Source organism: Schistocerca cancellata, chromosome 6, assembly GCF_023864275.1.
Source record: "Schistocerca cancellata isolate TAMUIC-IGC-003103 chromosome 6, iqSchCanc2.1, whole genome shotgun sequence".
NCBI classification, from domain to species: Eukaryota; Metazoa; Arthropoda; class Insecta; order Orthoptera; family Acrididae; genus Schistocerca; species Schistocerca cancellata.
The window spans coordinates 665591174-665617108 of record NC_064631.1 but is presented as its reverse complement, the minus strand read 5'-3'; positions in this window follow the sequence as shown (position 1 = coordinate 665617108).

Sequence of the window (25935 nt, the reverse complement as noted above, 5' to 3'; positions counted from 1 at the left end):
TGTTGAGTACACCATCGCAGGAGCTCCTGTCTGTGATGCAGCGTCAAGGGTAACCGCAGCCATGGTCTCCGACCGGATAGTCCATTCTGCTGCAGACGTCGTCGAACTGTTCGTGCAGATGGTTGTTGTCTTGCAAACGTCCCCATCTGTTGACTCAGGGATCGAGACGTGGCTGCACGATCCGTTTCAGCCATGCGGATAAGATGCATGTCGAATGCTAGTGATACGAGGCCGTTGGGATCCAGCACAGCATTCCGTATTACCGTTCTGAACCCACCGATTCCATATTCTGCTAACAGTCGTTGTATCTCGACCAACGCGAGCAGCAATGTCGCGATACGATAAACCGCAATCGCGATAGGCTACAATCCGACCTTTATCAAAGTCAGAAACGTGATGGTACGCATTTATCCTCCTTACTCGAAGCATCATAACAACGTTTCACCAGGCAACGGCAGTCAACTGCTGTTCGTGTATGAGAAATCGGTTGGAAACTTTCCTCATGTCAGCACGTTGTAGGTGTCACCAACGGCGCGAACCTTGTGTAAATGCTCTGAAAAGCTAATCATTTGCAAAACACAGCATCTTCTTCTGTCGGTTAAATTTCGCGCCTGTAGTACGTCATCTTCGTGGTGTAGCAATTTTAATGGTCAGTAGTGTAGCTTGCAGCGAAATAAATCCTTGTTTTTTTTTTTTTTTTTTCTTCTTTGTACTGGAGCAGTGGGTACGTAACGAAAGTGTTTCAATGGCCTCTCTTGTCTACCTAGTGGTGGTACGTGGTTGCAGACGTGTTTGGATGTCAGGAGCACTGACCTTAACGTTCTGCCACCATCTACGTGTTATGCAGCTAGAGCGTATATCAAACTCCGTTAGGTACCTAGTAATAAGTCCGGGTTCTCTCAGATGACTAATTCTTAGTAGCCGCCGGTTCAACAGACTCCATCGGTGCGCGTTTTGTTACTGCTGCGACACATCGTTTGATTTCCACGCATCGGAAAACTTTTCTCGCTCTCACGCATTTTTAGCTGCCTGCGGGTCCGCCGAGAGGGGTTTTCTGCACGTTATTCCACCTGATCCTTGTTGCTGACGTTTTCCGAGTTACACATTACTTCTGTTCGCGATTCGCTGAACATTACCGTTGGCTCTGAATGCGATATCTTGATTTTCCAATTCAGTTTTTGACTTGGTCCAATCTGATTAGCCGTCTCCGTCAACGTATTTACGATTTATTCTGTCTTCGGTGTTATGATGAGACTCACCAGCATATGTTTTACACATTATGGTGAACTTCCTGTAGGTGTTACGTCAAGAATAGCTGCGACATCTTCCTGTAAACTAGCTGTGTTTTTATTACTGTTCTTTTTCTCTTCATTCTAGTGAGCGATCGATCAGATGTTCAAATTTAGTCAGAAACTTGGCAGTTCCTAGTCCACAAATTTAACGAATTGGCCACGCACTTTTGAGTAGAGGTTATAGTATCTGAAGACGGTCAAACTAACAAAATTCAGGACCACTGAGAGCCAGTCTTAGACCGAGGCTGCATGTGTGGCAGGGTCCCATCTCCGAAAACGCAGTGAAATTTTATTGTTATTTTCGACATAGTTTAAATGTAAAAAAAAATTCCGGGAATACTCTTAATACGCAAAAAATACTCATGTGGAAGAAATGTACAAGAAATATAATTTGTTTTTTGAACACTAAACATATGTCCACAAACGCAATGTACACAATGCCACTATACGTTGCACGAGATATTGCCGGCGGAATTCTAGCGAAGTAACTGTTGTTGATCCCGCATTAGGTTGAATCAGAGTGTACACTAGTGCGCGCGCGCGCACACACACACACACACACACACACACACACACACACAGGAGACATACTTGTAACATCGAGCTTCTACCAACAACACTAAGTTAGATTTCATGTTGGTTGGAGTGTTGATGATGATGAGCGGTTGGCGTCATTGGCCGGGAGGCCCCTCGCGGGGCAGGTCCGGCCGCCTTGGCGCAGGTCTTATTACAGTCGGCGCCACATTGGGCGACCTGCACGCCGGATGGGGATGAAATGATGATGAACACAACACAACACCCAGTCCCTGAGCGGAGAAAATCTTCGACCCAGCCGGGAATCGAACCCGGGCCCGGAGGACGGCAATCCGTCACGCTGACCACTCAGCTACTGGGGCGGACGTTGGAGTGTTAAAAGCGTGTAAATACTGGACGAATTTATACAGATTGCGACATCCCATTGCACTCAAATTAGAAAGAAGTTGCCCCTGAAGTAACAGCGCGACTTGTTCTGACGTAGTTGAGAAAGTTTATATACAGGTGTATTAGAGAAATAATTGTTCCTATATTCTCATCTCATAGAGGTCATGGCTACTTATCAATAATACAATGTCTACACAAAAGCCAGTCGTCACAATTCAAATTTTAGATGCTTTTGTTCCATCTGTTATACTTACCATGCAAATAAGGAATTACTAAAGTTAGTTTGTTGTTATAAGTCACAGAATATAATCTGTAAATTTTATTTACTTCGTTTCAGGTATTGCAATTCATAACATCGTTTTTCTGTGAATGTGCAGAAAGGCAGGATTTCAACTTACACAACTGACACTGGAACTTAAATTACCTGCTTCCAGTAAGTAATTTTTTCTGAGTACATTCTTTGCGTTCACATTTTTGATTTCCACACACATTTTCAATCAGAATTAGAGTAAACTGCGGCAGCTAAAAATTTAAATAACGTTTGTAAACGTATTAACAATTTTTATTATATTTAATTAGTATAATTTCATAGTAAGAAACCTTTTTTTGTATCATACATGTGTGAGTGCTAGTGCTAAGATCATGCTCTACATTTCACACTTATTCTGCAATGAATTCTTTGCAGAACTTTTATTACAATATACAGTTCCCTTCATCCCTGTACAAGTTCATAAGGAATCATTAAAATACATCGCATTATTGAGAAGAAAAATGTTTAGTATCATGCCCTTCTATGTTTTCAGAAAACTAGAAATAGTTATTATGATACACTTTGAAAATATTCTGTTACAGTCAAAATCATTTGGAAGTAGTGAAACAAAAAAAAAATCGTAAGCCATGTCTCCTGTTTCCTACTATGGCTTTGAACGAACACACCAATCAGAGTAATCATAAATGAGTGTGCAAAGGTGAAATATGAGTACTGGTACACTCAGAAAGAATACTAGCGCCATCACGCTTTCATGGAGTGGGAGACTGAAAGAATAGTATTGATACGGGTTTGAAAAGTAGTGATAAGGACAGTTATCAGCAACACAAGATAACCACAGCTAGGGAACTTGATGACACATCGATAGACACGTGCTCAGCAAGAAAGAAAATTGATACGACTGACGGCATTACAAATTGGACCTCAGATGTTGCTCAGCAATTAATCATTGAAAAAAGTATGTATGCTCTATTTTATTTTTAGATTACTTTAATTTACTTTCATTTCACTTTAAAACAAAAGGCTTAATATTGAACTGTTTTGTACATTACTGAATACTTGGTGGCAGTACCGCTGTGATATAGCGTGTTCTCTCCCCCTTCGTTCACTGGCGCGCAAAAAATTTCAGTACCCAGACATCAACGCGCTCGCGCATAAAAGGCAATGAGCTGTGCTACGGGTAGCATACAACAACGTACTTGCCTATAACACTGTCAATGTCATTCGTTGAGCAAATGTTTGAATCACAGAATCAAAGTCCAGCTGCCCTGCCAAATTATATTCAGTTGCCAAGGTCTCAAAATCTGTGTTGATCTGACACAATTCTTAACACGAACCAGAGAGCTGAATGACTTTTTGCTGTAGCTGCACATGATGGAAGAGTGTAAAAGGTGGGCATAGTTGCACATACGTTCGGAATGAAGTTTGAATCTTTGAGCTCGCGCATTTTATCCAACAGGTCTAATTGTTTCAAAGAAAGATGCTGTCATTTTGAAGTGTAAATAGTTTCCAAATATTTAAAGTACTCTTTTCAATGTGTTGTTACATCGTAATGGTATTCACTGATAAATAACTTGCATGCCTCAGTGACCTGATCATTAGCGGTCTTTCAGTATTTCCGTAAAAACCAAAATGTTTCATCTACAATCTTCACTATTTCACAGAATGTTTTCTGATTAGACGCTAGACAGTCAATGGTAGCATAAGAACAAGTATCTTCAATGTCTCTTCTGAATTTATAGCTGTCACTTCATATGTGGTTTCATCACGATATGAATTCCTCCTCTTAGTGTGCATCTCAGGAAATTCAGGGTCGGTATTAGTTACACTGGCAACAACTTCGGCTTCGGTTAATATCAAAGAATGGAAAATCTGGAATGGAATAATGACAACACTATGAAGAGAACAGTTGCTACTCAGCACAAAGCGCAGATTCTGAGCCGCAGATAGGCACAACAAAAAGTCTGTCAAACAAAACTTCCGGCCAAACAGGCCTTCATCAGAACAGACAACATACACACACACAACTACACATACACACGCACGCGCAATCAAATGCGTCTCACATACAGATGACGACAGTCTCTGGCAGCCAACCAGCCTCAGACAGTGATCATATGTGTTTGGGTTGTATTTGCGTCAGTGTGTGTGTGTGTGTGTGTGCGTGTGTGTGTGTATGTGTGTGTGTGTGTGCGTTGTCTGTCCTCAGGAAGGCCTGTTTGGCCGAAAGTTTTGTTTGACAGTCATTTTGTTGTGCCTATCTGCGACTCGGCATCTCTACTATATACTGAGTAGCAACTGCCCTTTTCATAATATTGTCTTAGAGCCAGGTAAGATATATTAAGTTATTTAATAACCAGTGTGGGTGTCTTATGTCAGTGTCAATGGTAGTATTTCGAGCTTGTAGTAATTTTACCCTGCAGTCATCTGGTACCAACAAGTTTGGCCATGTTGATGCCATGATTAAACACCTGACACATCTCCCATAAGATAAAAAAAAAGAAAACCTTACCACAAGACGAGTTTCAGTTGACAAATTTAACTTACGGAGACTTTCAACAGCAATGGCTGTTTTAGCGAAGTGTGCTGCAGTTGATCCTACAGTGTCAAACCCAGCACTCCAGCAGGTATCAGAAGTGAAATATACAGAACTTCCAACACACTGTTTCGGAATTACCATCGTTGTAGACTGGAACTAAACAAGTTGTAAGGAAACAACTCTCAACGGTAGGTACTCCAAATATGGCTATGACAAGCGTGCAGAGAGAACTTTCCAAGAGGATACCACTGGAACAAGCGTCTGAGCTCCCTTCTCAGACCCTCTCATGTTACTTGTGTTATCATAACCTTCATAACTTTCATTCAAAGATAGAAAATGACTTTTCAGAAGTACTGATAGAATTAAATCTACAATAGGAAATCTTATTTCCAGATTAGTCTACAAATTCCAAATATCTTCATTTACTACTTTTTTCAATTTCGTTATTGAAGTAAATACAAAGTAGGATGAGGGTTTTATGTTCAACATGACTTGAATGAGGAGTTACATCGACAATAATTGCGTAATAATTCTTATTTTCTTCCGTTCCTAGATTTAACTCCAGATATGATCGGTGAAAGCTGAAATAAATTCATTCTTAACATCGGTTGACAAATATCGCACTTGTAGACGTTTTACAGCTAGTTTTCCTTTCCTAGTGCCTTTTGTAGGGACAGGATCGTAGTCAGTAAAGTGTTCTAATATTTCGGAGAAATTCCTGTTATTTGGATCTCCAGTTGTCTGAGATGGATCTCTGAAGGCCAACCTTCGTTGAGCAACAAACAATATCACGTCAAGTGACATGAGGTTTCCCATGTATTTGGCTGTTCTACGGACGAACAAATGAAGAACATCACCTCTTTACTGCCGAGAATTAGCGTTGTCAATATACCTTCTTCATGTCATTTCATTTCCTAAGTTTTACGATACTTACAGGACAAGTGCATACACATACACTTTGTTTTGTGTTTCCTCTTGAATGCAAAACCCTATCTGTACATTTTATGCACCATCATCTTCTGAAGGAATCAGAAGTATCCTGTCTTTGAATGTTGTTGACATTGTATATCACTATTGGTTTATGGTTCATCTAAAAATTCTTTTGTTTTAAAATATTCGCATATTGGTACTATATTTTCTGTATATGTAAAGTAAAGTGAGCTATACTGGAGGTTGAAGATCTTTGCAATATATGTGAGTAATGTAAGTAAAATTCTATGTAAATTGTTTATTATGTTAAATAATTTTCTGATGACATTTTGTATTTAAAATATTTGTGTGTTTAAACAGTTCATGTTGATGTAAATTTGACAATTTCACGCTTCGAATCAGTGTAAGAAATAGGTTTCATCTAAAAGACAGAGTGCTTTTGTTTGAAACGAAAGTGGCTCTGGAGATTGGGAAAGGTGGCAAGGGCGAATCGGCACAGTACCTGGAGCAAGCGCGGAAAGTAAGTCACACAGTCTGTAGGCAGCAGTGATTGAGGCAACACCTATGTGGAGCAGGAGAAGCTTTGCCTGCAGATTTGCACAAATTTGCCTTGGATGAAGACTGCAAACGGCTTACGCCATGGATGCGCGTTGTTGGGCTACTGTATGTAAAATTGAACGACGCCAAGAAGAGAAATTGAACCCACACAGCAAGATACTTGGAGACTGTACTGCGGGCAGTGTAGTCGCTACAAATGAACTTGGAAGTGAATTGTCCTAGCTTCAATATAATATCATTCATACTGCGTTTCTATCTAACCGCTGGGTAAGATCTTAGGAAAAGAGTTGAATAGTCGGATTTACAAATCCATTAGACATGGCACACGGTGAAATCCTTGGGAAAGGTTAACTCTGTTGATTATTTTTCCTATTAACAGGAGTATCCTCCCATAGTGTATTTTATTTGGAAACCAAACTAATTTTAGTAAGAGGTTACAGGTGACAACATAGAGACAGACTTTCCTGCTATTTAGGTAAAAGCATGCTAAATTACAATGGTAGCAGTAGGATTATAATTCCATCGAAATTATAGGGACGTTTCACAGCTGCTGCCATGTACATTTGTTGGGGAAATATTTTGGTAGGTTCTACATCTACATCTACATGGATACTCTGCAAATCACATTTAAGTGCCTGGCAGAGACTTCATCGAACCACCTTCACAATTGTCTATTATTCCAATCTCGTGTAGAGCACGAGAAGAATGAACACCTATATATTGCCGTACGAGCTCTGACATCCCTTATTTTATCGTGGTGAACGTTCCGCCCATGTTGGTCGGTGTCAACAAAATACACTCCTGGAAATGGAAAAAAGAACACATTGACACCGGTGTGTCAGACCCACCATACTTGCACTGGACACTGCGAGAGGGCTGTACAAGCAATGATCACACGCACGGCACAGCGGACACACCAGGAACCGCGGTGTTGGCCGTCGAATGGCGCTAGCTGCGCAGCATTTGTGCACCGCCGCCGTCAGTGTCAGCCAGTTTGCCGTGGCATACGGAGCTCCATCGCAGTCTTTAACACTGGTAGCATGCCGCGACAGCGTGGACGTGAACCGTATGTGCAGTTGACGGACTTTGAGCGAGGGCGTATAGTGGGCATGCGGGAGGCCGGGTGGACGTACCGCCGAATTGCTCAACACGTGGGGCGTGAGGTCTCCACAGTACATCGATGTTGTCGCCAGTGGTCGGCGGAAGGTGCACGTGCCCGTCGACCTGGGACCGGACCGCAGCGACGCACGGATGCACGCCAAGACCGTAGGATCCTACGCAGTGCCGTAGGGGACCGCACCGCCACTTCCCAGCAAATTAGGGACACTGTTGCTCCTGGGGTATCGGCGAGGACCATTCGCAACCGTCTCCATGAAGCTGGGCTACGGTCCCGCACACCGTTAGGCCGTCTTCCGCTCACGCCCCAACATCGTGCAGCCCGCCTCCAGTGGTGTCGCGACAGGCGTGAATGGAGGGACGAATGGAGACGTGTCTTCTTCAGCGATGAGAGTCGCTTCTGCCTTGGTGCCAATGATGGTCGTATGCGTGTTTGGCGCCGTGCAGGTGAGCGCCACAATCAGGACTGCATACGACCGAGGCACACAGGGCCAACACCCGGCATCATGGTGTGGGGAGCGATTTCCTACACTGGCCGTACACCACTGGTGATCGTCGAGGGGACACTGAATAGTGCACGGTACATCCAAACTGTCATCGAACCCATCGTTCTACCATTCCTAGACCGGCAAGGGAACTTGCTGTTCCAACAGGACAATGCACGTCCGCATGTATCCCGTGCCACCCAACGTGCTCTAGAAGGTGTAAGTCAACTACCCTGGCCAGCAAGATCTCCGGATGTGTCCCCCATTGAGCATGTTTGGGACTGGATGAAGCGTCGTCTCACGCGATCTGCACGTCCAGCACGAACGCTGGTCCAACTGAGGCGCCAGGTGGAAATGGCATGGCAAGCCGTTCCACAGGACTACATCCAGCATCTCTACGATCGTCTCCATGGGAGAATAGCAGCCTGCGTTGCTGCGAAAGGTGGATATACACTGTACTAGTGCCGACATTGTGCATGCTCTGTTGCCTGTGTCTATGTGCCTGTGGTTCTGTCAGTGTGATCATGTGATGTATCTGACCCCAGGAATGTGTCAATTAAGTTTCCCCTTCCTGGGACAATGAATTCACGGTGTTCTTATTTCAATTTCCAGGAGTGTATTTATGCATTCGGAGGAAAAAGTTGGTGACTGGAATTTCGTGAGAAGATCCCGTCGCAACTAAAAACACCTTTCTTTTAATGATGTCGAGCGTAAATCCTGTAACGTTTCTGTGACACTCTCTCCCAATTTCACAATTGTACAAAACGAGCTGTCTTTCTTTGAACTTTTTCGTTGTACTCCGTCAGTCCTATCTGATAAGGATACCACACTGCGCAGCAGTATTCTAAAAGAGGACCGAAAAGCGTAGTGCAGGCAGTCTCCTTAATAGGTCTGTTACTTTATCTAAGTGTCCTGCCAATAAAATGAAGTCTTTGGTTACCCGTCCCCACAACATTTGCTGTGTGTTCCCTCCAATTTAAGTTGTTCGTAATTGTAATGCATAGGTATTTAGTTGAATTTATAATGTTCTAACACAATATATGTTCCAAAGTCCTGCCGCAAATCGACGTTAACGATATGGGCCTGTAATTTACTGGATTACTCCTACTACCTTTCTTGACTACTGGTATGACCTGTGCAACATCCCTGTCTTTGGGTACGGATCTTTCGTGGAGCGAACGCTTGTATATGACAGTTAAGTATGGAGCTAATGCATCAGCATACTCCGAAAGGAACATAATTGGTATACAGTCTGGACCAGAAGACTTGTTTTCATTAAGTGATTTAAGTAGCTTTACTACTCCGAAGATATTTACTTCTACGTTACTCCAGTTGGCAGCTGTTCTCGATTCTAATTCTGGAATATTTACTACATCCTCTTTCGTGAAGGCATTTCGGAAGGCTGTGTTTAGTAACTCTGATTTTGCAGCACTGTCTTCGATAGTATCTCCATTGCTACAGCGCAGAGAAGGCCTTGATTGTTTCTTGTCGCTAACATACTTCACATACGACCAGAATCTCTTTGGATTTTCTGCCAGATTTCGAGACAAAGTTTCGTTGTGGAAACTGTTATAAGCATCTCGCATTGAAGTCCGCGCTAAATTAAGAGCTTCTGTAAAAGATCGCCAATCTTGGGGATTATGCATCTGTTAGAATTTGGCATGTTTGTTTCGTTGCCACAGTGTTCTAACCCGTTTTGTGTACCGAGGAGGATCAGCTCCGTCGTTTGTTAATTTATTTTGTATAAATCTCTCAATTGCTGCCGATACTATGTCCTTGAATTTAAGCCAAATCTGGTCTACACTTATATTATTAATTTGGAATGAGTTGAGAATGTGTCTCAGAAAGGCGCCAAGTGAATTTTTATCTGCTTTCTTTGAATAGATATATTTTTCCCTTATTTTTCGAGGATTTTGGGATTACAATATTCAATCTCGCTACGAGAACCCTGTGTTCACTAATTCCTAAATCGGTTTAAATTACTATTCGCGTGGGCTCATGAACTAACTGCTCGAATTTGTTTTCAGAGAATGCGTTCAGCACAATTTTTGATGATATTTTATGCGTACCTCCGGAATTAAACATGTATTTTCGCCAACATATAGAGGCTAAATAAAAGTCACCACCAACTACTATCGTATGAGTCGGGTACATAATTGAAATCAAACTGAAGTTTTCTTTGAACCTTTCAGCAAATGTATCATCTGATTTGGGAGGTCTGTAAAAAGATCCAGTTATCATTTTATTCCGGTTGCCAACAATGACCTCTGCCCATACTAATTCATAGGCAGTATCTACTTCAATTTCGCGACAAGCTAAACTATTTCTAACAGCAAGAAACACGCCTCCGCCTACCGTGCTCAGCCTATCCTTTCTGAACACCGTTGGGTTCTTCGCAAAAATATCGGCTGAGCTTTTATCCGGCTTTAGCCAGCTTTTCAGCGCCTATAACGATTTGGGCATCATTGCTTTCTATTAGCGCTTGGAGCTCTGGTACTTTCCCAACACAGCTACGACAATTTACAACTGCTATACCAATGGTTCCCGTATCTACGTTCTTCCTGTGTTCAGCCTGCACACTTTTGACTGAAGTCCTTCTTGTGTTTCCCCAAGACCCTCTAACCTAAGAACCTGCCCAGTCCACGCCACACAACCTCTGCTTTCCGTTTAGCCGCCTCCTGCGTATAGTGGACACCTTATCTATTCGTGGGATCCGAAACCCAAGTACATTTTGGCGCACGTCGAGGAATCTGCAACCTACACGATATCAAAACCGTCTGAGCCTCTGATTCAGACCCTCCACTCGGCTCTGTACTAGAGGTCCTCAATCGGTCCTGTCGACTCTGTTGCAAATGGTCAGGTCTGCTGACTGGCAGCCTTTACCACTTCTGTTAGCCGCTCGAAACCAGAGAGAATCTCTTCTGATCCAAAGTGACATACATCATTGGCACCAACGTGAGCAACCACTTGCAGCTGGCTGCACCCTGTGCTCCTCATGGCATCCAGGAGGACCCTTTCCACATCTGGAATGACTCGACCCGGTATGTACATGGAGTGCACATTGGTTTTCTTACCCTTCTTGTCAGCCAAGTCCCTAAGGGGCCCCATGTCGCGCCCAGCGTTGGTGCCTCCAACCTCTGTGATTGCCCGGATCTTGCAGGCTGAGTGGTTTCCTCTGAAACAGGACAGGCGACAGCATCTGGCTCAGCGACAGTGTCAGCCACAGACAATAAATACCTGTAACCTGTGTGTCAGACAAACCGGGGAGGCCATGCGTGAGGCCGCCTGGGAAGTGTTTCGCCACCTGGTTCGCCCTGGGGCGATCTCCCACTCAACCACAGGTGAGGGGGCCAGCCTCAGTGCGAGCAGTAACAGGTTTGGCCACCGGCGGGGACCGATCAGAGGACTCGGAAATGCTGGACGTCCGTTGGATACCCACGGCCGGCCCACGACAGTGGTGCCCATCCACTGAAGCCTCAAGCTGTGCAACCGAAGCCATCACCGCCTGAAGCTGAGAGCGGAGTGTCACCAACTCGGTTCGTATCTGCACACAACAATCGCAGTCCCTGTCTATCCTAAAGACCGTGGAAAATTACACTATGCAGATAAACGCTGCTGCGGAACTCTACTGCAGACCCTGAGGAAAACGCAGAAACTGTGTCTAATAATACGCAGATATTCAAAAACCTAACTACCGAAGCACTTGGATGTAACTAGGAACTTGTAATATGTCACAAAATCGGTTTGGTTTCCGACGCAAGCGAAAACGCTAGATCAGTAGCTATTAGATATTAAATTTACACGCAGAAACTCAAGAAACTTAACTATTAAAGCACACAAATCAAGTAATAAATTCGCTCATAGTTAGGAACTGGTAAATGTCACAAATGCTGTTGCTTCCCTGTTGCCTCGTCTGTCTCGGTCGGCTACTACTGCCTGACTGACTGGCTGACTAACGCCAACAAGCGGTCACTAGTTTTCAAAACAAGCAAACAAACTACTATCGACTCGCGCTACGGAAACCTAATGTAGACCCCGACGAAAACGTGCGAACTGTGTCTAGTAATACGCAGATATTGCAAAACCTAACTACCGAAGCACTCAGGTGAAACTAAATAGTTCGCCCCTGATTAGGAACTTGTAATACGTCACAAAACATTTAAAGAAAGTGCAGCTTAAACACCATCGCGAGGTAGGCTTAATGCACGATGTCTAAAGAACAAAACTGTGCTTTCAAGATTAAGCACGAGATATGATTCACTGAATTTCGCCTGTAAGAATCATAAAAGTTAAGAACTGAAGAGAATAGGAAGAGGTACGAGTACGTAACCTATATTGGTGCACGATAATGTTTTTCTATTTATGATACGGTACAAACTTTATTTAACAGTAGCAAGATTTTGTCTCCCCCTCCTCCCCCCCTCTCTCTCTCTCGCCGGTCCTCCAGGCGGTATATATACCTGAACTAAGGTTTAGAAGAAAATAACTATACTTTCAGGTGATCTGAAATGCATGTGATGAACGTCTTTGTGAAATACTGAAAATTTCTTTCAGAGATCGGTGGCGCTATCTTGAAAGATAAAACGCACTAGTCTGTGAAGGATCCATTGTTCCTGTGGTGTTTCATGAATCTTGTTTGATGAAACGTTAACAGAAATTTGAAGAGGATTGATGAATTCTTCTCGTTATATCACACAAGTAAAATATTCAATTCGAAGCGAAGTTTCGAGAAGCTTCCTTCAAGTCTTCTTGTGAGGTGTCAAAGTCCTGTCGAATGATGTTATTTATCCGTTTTTTATCCAGAATACCGACGGAAAATGAAATTTGAGATTTCAACACAAGTGGATGACGATGTCCTTGCTACCTTCTTACTTCCTTGTGATGCGACATCACACGTCAGTCCATGTGACTGAACGGATGGGAGTTCGGTTGGAAAAGATTACTGTTTTTTTTTTTCGACATGGCGTATACCCTTCCATCCACACCTGCACTGAGCGTCACAAACCCACCTACTGTGCCGTGGAGAAAGTACTTACATACCATTATCATTTCCTCCATCCCATTCCATTAGCGAATTTTGTATGGAAAGGACTGTCAGTAACAAACAACTGAATGAGCTCTAATATCTCTGATTCTATGGTTTTGGTTATTTGCCGTGAGAGGTACTCGGGAGAAAAGGACTTGTTGTCAGACTTTTCCTGGAACATACCCAAGGTATTTATACGGAGTGTAGTGTTGGAAACTTCTGGAAATTGTTGGTGAGTTCCTATGGGACCAAACTACTCAGGTCGTCGGTCCTTAGGCTTACACACTACTTAATCTAACTTAAACTAATTTACGTTAAGGACAACACAGACACCCTTGCTCGAGGGAGGACTGGAACCGCCGACGGGGTTAGCCGCGCGAACCGTGACAAGGCGCCTGAGACCTCACGTGGCTGCCCCGAGCGGCGTGTAGTTTTGTACAGAGGTACGACAAGAAGTTCAGGCTAGAGGATAATAGGAACTTTGTAAGTGTAGTGCTACAGAAGACTGGATGGATAAATCGAGTAACTTATACGTAGGTACGGAATCGAACTGGGAGAGAATAAGAAATGTTCAAAAGCATGTAAATTATAGTAGTTATTCAGAAATGATGGGGTTTGCTCTGGAGAGACTAGTGTGGGAAACTGCATCAAACCAGTCTTCGGACGGAAGACAACAACAACAACACAACTTTTCCGGTTTCTTCAGCGCATAATTTTTCTGTTAAAGGTTAACGTACAAGAATTGTACATGCCGCATACGACCGGCTGCAGCGCCAACATGGATGTGTGTCTCATAATATAAATAAATCGATAAACAAAACGAAGTTACATCGAGCACATAGCCACATGCTGTATCCTCGAGAGATTTAGAAACATACATGTATTTTCGCAAGCTGTAAAAACTAAACTTGTACGGTCACTTGTTCTGATGAGCCTCCATTAGCGCACAGTAATACGACGTGACACGGTCAGTGAGGCTATAGATGCTTAGAACAATGGATGCCTGCGTGTTACACTAACTACAACCATCTGTTTGACCACGTTAACACTCCATACGTCTGCTTAGGATTGTTGCCACCGGGCTTCATCGTCTCCGCAGTGTGCATGCATTTCAGTACGTTGCAAAAGAAAACATCTGTATGTTATTTCGTAGTGAGATATCTTATTTACTTAGGACCTGATTTGTGCACATCCGTAAAACGATAACCTACTCATACTCCTTCCCCTGTGCTTCACCTGCAGTCCTATTCTGAGAGAAGCTGTCCTCCACTCCACACAACGTTTAGGATTTTGTTGCATTAAAATAAAGTGAAGCATTGTCATAAACTTTCCTAAAAAATTTCATCTATGTGAAACAGTGGAGCAGTTGTTCAACGCTGGTCTCAATAGAGATTTTTCTCTTTTTATTCCTCAGTCTATTCATTTTCGTCTCTTCCTTTAATTACTTGTACTCTCTGGCTTTGATCTTTCTCCAGTAACACAAAATGTTGACCCGAGGGCTGTTTTCGGTGTGTAATCGAAAGTGCGATGTCACGTCTTTGCCTATGGCTACTCAACGGTACGTTTCAGGTCTCATCGTGGGGCAGGCGTTCTCTCTGCTGTGCTGATTTCCACTGGACATTCCGGAGGCTGTAGAGCGGTCTGTAGCACGCAACACGCCCAAACAAAAAAAAAACAAACAAAAAAAGGCAGGACGATGATCTGACAAAAGAGTGAAACAGGCAAAATACGTACAATTTACCTATCATAAAAACTGTTTTATTGAAATAATTCTAAAATATCTTTACGGACTGTCATTCTGGTAGTGATTTTGTATCATAATAAGGACTTACTTATTACTTTCATTTAACAAAATACGTGTATGTGAAACAGTAAACTAAAAAACAAAAGGGAGCATAATTGAAAAGGTAAAGTAACCACTTAAAACAAAACAAAAATGAGTAAACCAAATAATTGGAGTAATAATAAGCGTTTGCGTATTGTAATTAGGTACGTTAGAGTACTCCGAAAGCACAATGTATTTTTCGAAAATGGTATTTAACAAATCTTTATTACACATCGGTGGATGAGATGTGAAAGTTTCCTTCACTTATATTGTAACTAAAGTTTTCATTTTTCAAAATTAATTAATGGTGGTGGGATATTTTTTCGCAATTTCATATTATTTCAAATGTTGATGCTATACTTTTCTACTTTCTTAATTTTATTTCTAATTACATGTGTAACAAATATATTTCATGGTTTTCGAAGTAACTCCATCTGAACTTAGTATGCCAAATTGACTTTCGAGATGTGATTCAACCCTTGAAAATGAAAGTGGGCAAAAACAAAATATTGCTTATTGCACTATTTTTAATCCTCTACATACTCATTAAGCTTCATCAAGATTTTTTATTTCCACCAAGGAATGTTCCTATGTTGGCGCCGCCCAGTATGACCTCGGTCTGAGTGGCTTGCACCAACAGTTGGAGGATTGCTCTCTAGGAGCCAGTGCTGGCTATCGAGTGGGACATGGACTTGCTGGAAGTGAATATTATTTCGAGCGAGTGGGCGGCACTGCTGCTTACGGCAAACGTGCCCGAGAAACACGTCGCTCGGGTTTGGTGGATGACGTCCCTGGAGTTTAATATGGAATTAATTGGTACGGAATTATCAGTCAGAGTGAGATTATCTTATGTCAGTGGCGCCCTTAGGACTGCCTTTGTGACGACAGTAATGTGTAATTTGTATGAATATTCGGAGCCATCCATTATACTGAAGAGATTGTTTTGTAACGTGATTTTAGTTCGAGTAAAGGTAATTCTTTGCCGGTAGCTTAGATAAATTGCTAAAGCTTTCTATCTCTCCGTGGTATAGTAATTAATGCTTAGTTGGTTTGAGCCCAGCTTTTAATTTATCGATATTTGTGCTGCCTTTGTGTCTCGACTAGGACAACTGCTTGTCACCTTAGTGGAAGCCTTGTGGCAATGGTTACTCCAAATTTGTACACACATTTTTATGCACTCAGCCTGCGTCATTTGTTTTTTATCTACAGAGTTTAAAATTATTTTTCCAATCCAGCTAAGGCCTGAATGTTATGGCTGCCCATCGGTTATTAGCTTTCTGGGCTTACAGGTCTCAGCTGTGTTGACTGTTAATGTGTTTTCCTTTGAAACAAGTGTTAAGCGACCATTATCAGTGTTGTCTACTGATGGTTAAGTTTCAGACTGTGTCTTTTTGAAATGATTTTGACAGAAAGTCGACGCAACGTCCTGCATTCTGACCTTATCTGAAATTTGTTTAAATTCGAAATATTTGTGTTTCTTTGTAATTTCTTCCCTTTAACATTTCCAGATTCACGTATCAAGAAGAAATTAACATATCCATATTGACCTTGTGCAAAATTATGAATAATTTATGTTTCCTGGATGATGTACCATGTTTTCTGTCACTCCCAAATCCTCTCTAGCTACAGTATTTCAGTGATAGACAAGGGCCCAGCACAGTGACACATTTTGTCACGTGTTCGCTTTGTACTCTGATGAGCTGTGAGGGAGATACTCAGCAGAATTCAGTGGCAGATGCTAGGAGAAAGGCGTTATGCATCACTGTTACCAATTCGAGAGCGTCTTTTACAAGAAGCAACAGGCCTTAGGTTACTTCTTCGCAAGTAAATCTCTCAGAACAACCAAAACTGAATAGTGAGATTACGTCTAGTATGGTAGATTCATAAAAGGCGCCCTCCTCCGTACTAGTTGACAAAGCACGTGTAGGTATCTTGCGTGGTAAGGTATGTGTAAAACACCCCAACTGCTGCTGTTAAGAAATGTTTCAAGTACGACCACCCTTCACGTTCTCTGAACGTCTCCAGGTGCCAGAAGCCTACGACCTTACCACGTTCTTTGATGAAAATGAAAATCAGTTTGAGTAATAAATTACGAATGTGTCCCAAAGCATTGGAAAATTACCTATACACCCCTCACACCTGATGGTCTTCAATAGACGTGACAAGTCTTTGCATCTCAGGCATTTTTTAACAGTAGCTGGGGTGGTGTTTTCCATATATATTAGATAAATTAGCAGCTGCGACCGCGTTACACAGAACACACATGCAGTTATTTAATGAGAATAATATAAACAGACCTGCGCACAACTCTAGGAGCTACTTTCGCTTCCTGTTCTATAGGCGGACAGAATAGGGAATTGGCTTATATTATTACAAAGAGCCGTTCGCTTTGCGCTGGACGGTGGTCTGCGCAATATGTCTTTATGTAGATGGACGAATCGCAACTCGCGCATAGGATAAATAAACCCTGCATCGAAATCGAATCGGTGACAGATACTTCAGATGCAGTTACCCTTAGCCTTCCATCATGATCCATCCCTAACTTTTCTCCTGTCGCAGTAATTGCAATGTGTTACAGAGAAGCTGAGTCGGGTTTCACGTATTTCTGCTCACCAATTCATAACATAAGTATTATGAAGGACCACGTAAATATTTTTACCATCAACAGTAGGTTTAAGTTCCTTCGCTAACGCAAACCAACTTTGCCACCTATAGACGTAACGCATCGGTGCAAATTTGTGAATTCCAGTAAATTTTTGTACGTGACACAGTAACTAGTTCACGAATCGAAGAGCCTTTTTGTTGCCATATGAAGTTGTTTGTGAAGTCGGATGAATTAGATTACTACAGAATACTTGTACTGTTGTCATTACAGCGTAATGTGATTTTGCGAGGATTGAGGGACGGTGAGTTGTTGGGAGAGGGGGGGAGGTAGGGAAATAGGGGGAGGGGAGACAGAATAACTGAAATTTCAGCGCTTTTGGGGAGGTGTCAGGGGGTAGGCCGCCGCATTTCAAAGTATAATGAGCGGCATCAGTATGCGACATTCCACCGGATCTGTCGTGCCCGTGGACCAAAACTCGACCGCGTGAATATTCGTCGAATATTCATGAATTCTCGCAGGAGCAGTCACTTTATGCCGCAGAATTTATTATCGGTCCAACACGGCGGGCGAAAAAAGGACTGTCTCCTTCCATCCGAAAGCAATAAACTGCATCCCCTGGAGAGGAAGCGGGGGGCGGAGGAAGGAAGGAAACACGGTAATGACTTTTCGCGGTTTTTTCGGAGTCATGTCAAGTCCTCTGGCAGACGCACTTTCCCTCGCACCGGTGGTGTCAGTATACAAACCAGAGACCGCTTTATGGACGCTCAAGCCTTACGCCATCTGTTATTGACGGTCTTTCAAATTTTCTTGAAATTCAAAAGCAAAATTTTAGTGACTGTTGTTGCAGACCATTTTAACTAATCCGCTATAGCTGATAATTCTTCCCATGTTTACCGAACGATGTTGTTACCACACTGTACTCCCGTTTGGGAGGACGATTTGCGCATTCCGTGGTAGCCTAAGTCGCTCAATCAGGAAGCACAAACGATATCTTCGAAAAAGGCACGACCGTGACCCTTCCCCATCCTTCCGTATTCCGTTCTTGTGCTACGTCTCCACTGACCAAGTAGTCGACGGGACGTTACACTCTACTCTTCCTTATACACATGTTTTCTTGTTTTCGGTGTGCTGTTGATTTACCTAAATAATCTAAACTAAAGTGAAAATCTTTGCGCTCAGAGACCGCTAAACACCGTGTACCTCTGAAATTGGTTTTATCATACGAAAATTAAACTCTCTTTCTGGAAGCCGCAAGTCTGATACCTATGAACAAATATTGATTTTTTTGTAAATATTTGGACTCTGTAATGAAATATTTGCTCCAAGGAGCTACAACATCAGTTTTCGTGAAGCGTTATCAGAATAGCCCAAAATGGCATCGCACTGCTGGTGAATGGTAGGCTCCGCATTTAGTTTTCTCACACATAGGGTAACATTTCTTCCATATTTGACATAATATTTTTTCTTGATATTTTTCAAGTATAGTGCAATACTCTTGAAAGGTACGAAGGTGCATGCCCTCGACTTCTTAAAACAGCAAAGACTTATTTCGGCAGCCGTCAGTAACGTCAGACAAGAAACCCGGCACAGGAGTAAAACCTAAGAAGTAATTTCAGACACAAATATTTTATGTAAACGGGATTCCATTACAGCTCAGTGTGCACAGGGACAGCTGATAATAACTTCAGTATTGTGTATAAACCATACTCGGACACATTGGGACCTGTGTCACCTGTTGGCAACTGCACTGATGATGACTATGTAATAGATGATACCTAGATCAGCTCCATGAACAGGCGTATTTTGCGACTGATTTTTTTTCCTTTCCTTAATAAAGAGAAACATTTTATATTAATACATAAACACTTTTACGGTTATATCTGTTACTAAACCACAAAGAAAAATAATAAACAATGTACGTATGTTTCTGCATCTGTTACACACCTCATGCTCACATATACCACTGAATACACCAGCAAAATTATAAAATTATACCATTGACCGACGCATAGTTCAGGAGATATGATGTCACGAACACAGAGCTGCCCGAAAACCTGCTGCACCATGAATGAATATTTAATACTTCTTTGCAACTATCTCTATTCGCTACACATTTCACGGACAGTATGGAAAAACTATGCCCCGCTGAACGTACCTACGAATTTATGTCTTTGTACGACATAAATTTCAGGAGATATAATGTCATGAGCATCGAAATGCGTGAAAAACTGCCACATTTTGCATGTCATTTAAATTTATTATTTCTTTTTGACTAACCCTATTCGCATCACATTTTGCGTTCAGTATATACATATGCGTCTGAATGTTTCTTCAAAATCATATCATTGTGTGACAAACATTTCAGGAAACATGAGGCATATACGTTGAGCTGCATAAAAACGAAACAGCAGAAAGAAATACACTAGAGGTACACATGAAATTTGTGTACAAATATTTGTGAAATGTATTAAATATTTGTAAAATGTATTTGGCTTGTATGCAAACATGCAAAGCCTTGGGTAAAAACCTCGTAAATCTCTGGATCCATTCTAACCAAACTTGGTACATACCATCTGGAAAGAAATACTGTTGGGATAAGAACGAGAATTTCCTATTACATTGGAGTGAGAAGAAATAGGACGATGTAGACAGACAGCGGATGGGGAGTAGGAGAGGAGGAGATGGGTACAGATAGGAGTGAGTAGGAGACAGACAGGAAGAGGGGGAGGTGGAAATATACATAAATGGAAGACAGCATACATACAGAGGGAAGATGGAGAGGAGAGGGTGGATAGAGAAAGGAAAGAGGAGGACACCGATGGAGAAAGGCAGATGACGAGCAGATGAACGGAAATATGGGGTGGAGGAAATAGGCAGAGACACTGAGGAGGCAAAGATGGACAGTGGGGAGAGGAGGTGTGATGAGATGGACAGAAGAGAAGCAAAGACAGAAAAGTGAAAAGAGGAGAAAATGGAAAAGAAAGGGAAGAGCAGGACTTGGAAGGGGAGAGGTGGAGATAAACAGATAAAGGGAAGACGAGGAGATGGACAGGAAGAGGGGAGAGGAGGAGACAAAGAGAGAGGTGGAAGAGGAGATGGACAAAGAGAGGATGAGGAGATGGACTTAAAGGGGGTGAGAAGGAGATAGAGATGGAGGAGGCGATGGACTTAGAGGAGATGGACAGAGAACGAAGAAGCTGATGGACAGAGTGAAGAGAGACATATGGAGAGCGATGGTGAGAGGGAAATGGATAGGGAGGGAGAGTAGGAGGTGGAAAGAGAGATGGTTAGATACATACCCAAGCAATGTGGTGCTCTTTTAGTATATATGTGATCTCATCCAAAACCGCTGGTACTTTTTCTACCAAATTTGCCACATAAACTGAAAATTTCACAAGTATCAGCATCTTGCAATTAATAATCTCACAGCACCATTAGGAGCTGGACACAGGCAAATACGTGTTTTGTCTGTGCTTTCCATACAAGCTATCCTGCGTGACTAGACTTCCTTATTGATCTGCTTTGAAGGTCAGTCCACTCATCAGGGGCATAGTTTTCAGCCAGTGACAGGTTGCTCTGCATGGCAGACGATTTGTGTTAACGTTGTACGGACCAGCCTTAACGACTTGATTTGCAGGGCAACCAATACACCAGAGACAAAGAGACAAGAAACTGTATTCCATTCCCAGAGATATTAGTTGTCCTAACAAAAGACATGCTGTTTTAGAGAGGTATCGAGCTGCTGTATCGACCTGTTTTTCATGGGGCTATATGTGCACATGGACGCACCTGGGGGCGGGTAAAGATGGATAGAGGAGAAATGGACAAGGAGAGAGATTGGGAGGAAATAGAGTGGGAAAGAGGAGGGAGGGAAGAATGGACATAGAGAGGGAGAGAGAGAGTGAGAGAGAAGAGAGGGACAGAGAGAGGGGAGAAGAATATGGACAGAGAAAGAGGGGAGGGGGGAGATGGTGTGTGGTGCTAGTGCAAGTCAACGGAACAGCCTGGACTGTGTGATGATGTGAATATTTTGGAAATTCAACATTTAGAACAGCAAAATCGAGTGTGTACTGGTAACAATTCATTATTATCTTATCATTTGTGTGTCGATTATTGTAGTGGCCATTAGTTTAAAAACTGTTACACGCACTTATCATTGTTAGTCAATCACATGCCAAATCTCTTCTTCTTTGCGTAACAACATGTAGTCAAGCCTCTGTCACCCTCTACATCTGTCTTCCACACAATGCCCGATTTCCTAATTAACTAATCCTTGATGAGGTGTTGTATCAGTTTATCCAGTCGCTAGTCATGATGCTCCATATACTTTTCCTTGGTGAATTTTAGTAGTGCTACAACAATTATCCAGTGTCGCCACTAAGTAACGTGCATGCCAGTGCAACTAGCATGTATCACGTTATCAATTCTTCTTTGTTCATAAGCTTATTTTGGGGCAGGTGCAGTGCCTGCTCAACGCAGGAAAGCCGTTCGAAAGTATTTGTAAGATCTGAATGCACTTGTGTGGAGCAGGTGTTGTTCCTGTGTGAGTGCACCTACTGTCGGCGGGCAAGGTGTACTCTGCTGCATAAGATTGAATACTGTCATGGGTGGCGCCCATTCGAAGCAGGAGCAGTTGAGTATCAGAGCAGTCATGCCGTGGCGTTACAAGGAAGAGTTGAATGTCTTGCATTTTCCACAAGTGTGAATGGGCATGGCTAAGTAGAGAGAGGGATGAGGATGACATGGACAGAGAAAGGGGGCGGGTGGAATGATAAACAGAGAGGGGAGAGAGAGTGTTAGACCAAGAAAAGGGGAGGAGGTGGTGGCCAGAGAGCAAGGGAAAAGTCATACAGACTGAGAGAGTGAGCAGATGGATATAAAAGAGGGGAAGGGATGAGATGGACAGAGAGAAGAGGGCAGGACATGGGCAGTGGGCAGGGGTCTCAAGGTATGGTCAGAGAGAGCGTGCAGTGGAAATGGGCAGATGGAGGTGGGAGGAAGGGTTGGACATGGAGCTGCAGAGAAGGAGTTGTGTGCAATATACATATCAAAGTTCACAAGCAAAGTCATGGGTAACAGGCTGGTGTATGGTAAAGAAGAATGTAAATATATACATCTGGTATTTCTTACTTAACCTCTGGATCGATTTCAACCACGTTTGACACAATTACTGTTTAAAAAGCGAGTATCAACACAGTGGGGTTACAACCCAACTTCCATATTAGTAGTGATACTGGCAAAAATTTGTTTCCTCAGTCTATGGCATCCTGGCAGCCCTTTACAATGGGTGTGTTATGAGGGAGTAATATCGGTTTCTCTTGTCGACCTCGTTTGCAGGACAGACCACTAGTTTGGGGTAGTAAACAAAGCCACTGAACCACAGTGTTATAGGCGTCCTGTTTCAGAATCCTACTGTCGTCAGGAGAGAGCAGGGCAGGATACAGTGGTGAGGACCTATTTACGCTAGGAGTGCCAAGGAAACACCATTGACCAAAACACATTTATCAGGCAGTGATGCAAGAGTGTCCAGAACCTGTGCCACAGCCAGGATGACCAGTGCCTTATCAGCAGCGGAAATGTAACATTGGGTGGCAGCTGTTACATCATGGGGCGGCCATTGACCTTTCAAAACCAGCAGCCTCCAGCTCTACCTATCAATCTCAAATTTGCACTCATTGACGTCGTAGATTTGCCCTCAGGAGTTAGGCCTCAGGTCCACATAAAGTACTCTGTGGCTCACAGGTGTTGGCTCTCAGCCCCTGTTTAGGATCCACATGAACGGAAAGAGCAGCAGTAGTGGCCGTCCCACCTTTCGAATGAGGATGACGAACAATGTTCAGGTCAGTCAGTTGAAGCTTCCAGCAGATCTTCAGGGTAATGGCAGCCTCTGCGCCCTATCGACGTTCCCTCGGAAGTTGGCAGTGCAGCTGGCTGCAGTAACGTCCTCCGAGCCGGACTCGTGATTCCATAGACGATTGAAGACAGCCAGGCATGCCGAAGATCGACCTCCATAACATCACCTGGAGAGAGGCAACTGTCACAAGGGTCGAGCCAGGCAGTCACGAACAGCAATCAGAAGTTTGTTAAGAAGTGTGGAATACCTATGTTGGCACTTTTAATGTACTCTGTGGCAGTAGGAATGGCTATGATTTCATTTTTCCCTTGCTGTCAGCTCTCCTAGCGACTTCAGACTTTCAGAACTTCACCTTTCGGAGGCTCTTTTCTACTAGTACAGCGCCTGAGGACTTATTGTTGCAATGTACCTATCCTTCTTATGACAATATGCTTTGTGCCTCGTATCATGGTATATCTCAGTTTCCATGATGTCATGCCATTTGCAGACCCAGGCACTTGGTCATTCCCCTGCGCTGCAATACTTTCTGTGTTCACCAAAATTCGCTCCGCAATTCCTCTGAGCTTGTAGTCCACTTGTCACTGACAATGGAGGTTCAACTTACAGGAGATGCCACAGTAGAAGTAGTAGTGTCCGCCACAGGTGCAATCCTCCACAGTGTGTTATGGGAGTAGTATCTGTGTGCTTCATCGACCTGTTTTTCAGGTGCCTCAAGCGAGGAGAGCAGTTCTTTGGGAAGGTTGGATGGATAGAAGAGTGGATGGAAAGAGAAAGGGGGTTGAAGGTTATGGCTAGGGGACTGGAGGAAAGGAAGAATGGGACAGAGAGATGGGGCAGGAGTGAAGGCCAATGGAGGCAGATAGGGTGACTGTGGAGGAGGAGTAAATCAGGGAGAGCTGGGGAGGAGGAGGTAGAAGACACTAGAGGAGGTAAGTGGGAGGGGGAAGGAGAAGATGGACAAGGAAATCTTAGCAGAATGAGATGGACAAAAAGAGGTGGAGGACAAAGAGATGAATAAGGGAAGGGCATAAGAGACATAGACAGAGGGGGTGCAGGAGGTGGTCAGTGAGAGGTAGAGGTGGTGGTGATAGAGAGGAAGGAACATGAGCCATGCAGAGAGGGGGAGCAGGAAAAGCATAGAGAGATGAGGGAGTAGGAAACAAAAGGGTAGAGGAGAGGCACAGAGAGAGATATGGGGCAGGAGGAGATGACATAAATCTACATCTACATCTACATCTATGGGATAGGAAAAGACAGATGGAGCGAGGTATGAGGAATAAATGAGCAAATTCTAGGGGATAAGAACGAGAAGGAGATGGAATGGCAGGGGGAAGAGGACAGAGGACTCAAAGAGAAATGAATTGATAGAGAAAGAGTTGATCAAAGAGAAGGGAAGGAGGACACGTTCAGAGTTGAGAAGGATGGGGAGAGGCAGCTTAAGAGGAAGAAGTTTTGTGGGAATACAGATGGAAGTGAGAGAGGGTGAGAGGTGGAAGACAGAAGGTGTGTGAGGAGACAAATGGAAAGAGGGCAGGCAGTGAGGAGGAATGTGGAGAAGAAAATGAAAAAAACTATTACCTGGGAAAAGCTTGGATATTATGTTAGTTTTCTGCCCTTCCATATAGGCCACCCTGCAGTACAGCGTTGTTATGTGGGAGAACTGTTGGCCTGCTTGGCGACCTCCTTTGCTGGGCTGCCTGTGCGTTGGGGGCAATAAATAGTTTTCCCACCACTGACACAGGGGATGGGCTGCATGTTGTGTTGCAGAAATGTCAGCCTCCTTCATTGACCTCTGTTTTATGGGCTGCTTGCGTGGAAAGGCATGGATATGTATAGTTGAAACTCATAGAGGAGGGGACAAGAAGGGATCGAAAGAGAGAGGGTGTATGATGTGATGGACAAAGAGAAGGAGCAGAATGGGATGGACTTAGAAAGTGGGAGGAGAGGTGGATTAAGTATAGGGAAGGAGGAGGTGTATAAGGTGGGGAGGAGGAGGAGATGGGAAGTGTGAGAATGCAGAAGGAGATGTGGGCAGCAGGTGACCGGTGAAGAGACACAGGGTGGAGTAGATGGCCAGTGAGAATAAGAGGGACGGGATGGACAGAGAGAGGGTGAGTGGATGGACTGAGAGAGGGGGAGGAGGAGTAGGAGTAAGAGGAGGGAGTCGGCTCTTATATGGGGAAGAGGGCATGAGGAAATGGACACAGAGAGATTTTGAGATGAAGAGATGGACAGAAAGAGAAAGGAAGTAGTACATTGACAGAGGTGTTGAGAAGAAAGAGAAGGTGGATTGGGGGCAGGGAAAGATGGATACAGTAAGAATGACAGAATAATTAAATAGGTTGAGGTGTGGAGGTGGCTCCTGATAAGGAGAGGGGTGCAGGAGGAGGTAGACAGAGAGGCCGCAAGATGAGGAAAGGGGAAGACAGATATGATGAGAGGGGGAGGAGGAAGTGGACAGAGAGTTAGGGAAGGAGGAGATCAACAAGATGCTGCAGGAGTGGATGGACAGAGAG